This window comes from Berghia stephanieae, chromosome 4, assembly GCF_034508935.2.
Source record: "Berghia stephanieae isolate SIO BIC M18660-M18661 chromosome 4, UCSD_Bste_1.3, whole genome shotgun sequence".
Taxonomy (NCBI): Eukaryota; Metazoa; Mollusca; class Gastropoda; order Nudibranchia; family Aeolidiidae; genus Berghia; species Berghia stephanieae.
The window spans coordinates 56,047,485-56,047,759 of record NC_088363.1 but is presented as its reverse complement, the minus strand read 5'-3'; positions in this window follow the sequence as shown (position 1 = coordinate 56,047,759).

Below are 275 nucleotides of genomic sequence, written 5' to 3'. Positions count from 1 at the left end.
TATGTTGTTAAAATCTAAGCGTCCTATTGGGGCCACTAGTCGCCGCCCATTGAACAGTTGGTTCCAAGTAAGCACCAGGCGACTTGCGTGTGAGTAACCGAATTCTAAAATCATTAAATTATAGTACGATAGTCCTATGACCTGTTGTTGTTGTGGTTTTGTTTTGTTAGGGTTTTGTTTTTTTGTTTTTTGGTTGTTTTTGGTTGTTGTTTTTTTGTTTTTTTTTTTGGAGTTTTTTTTTTTGGAAAAAGAGGGAGGGGGGGGGGGGGGGGGGT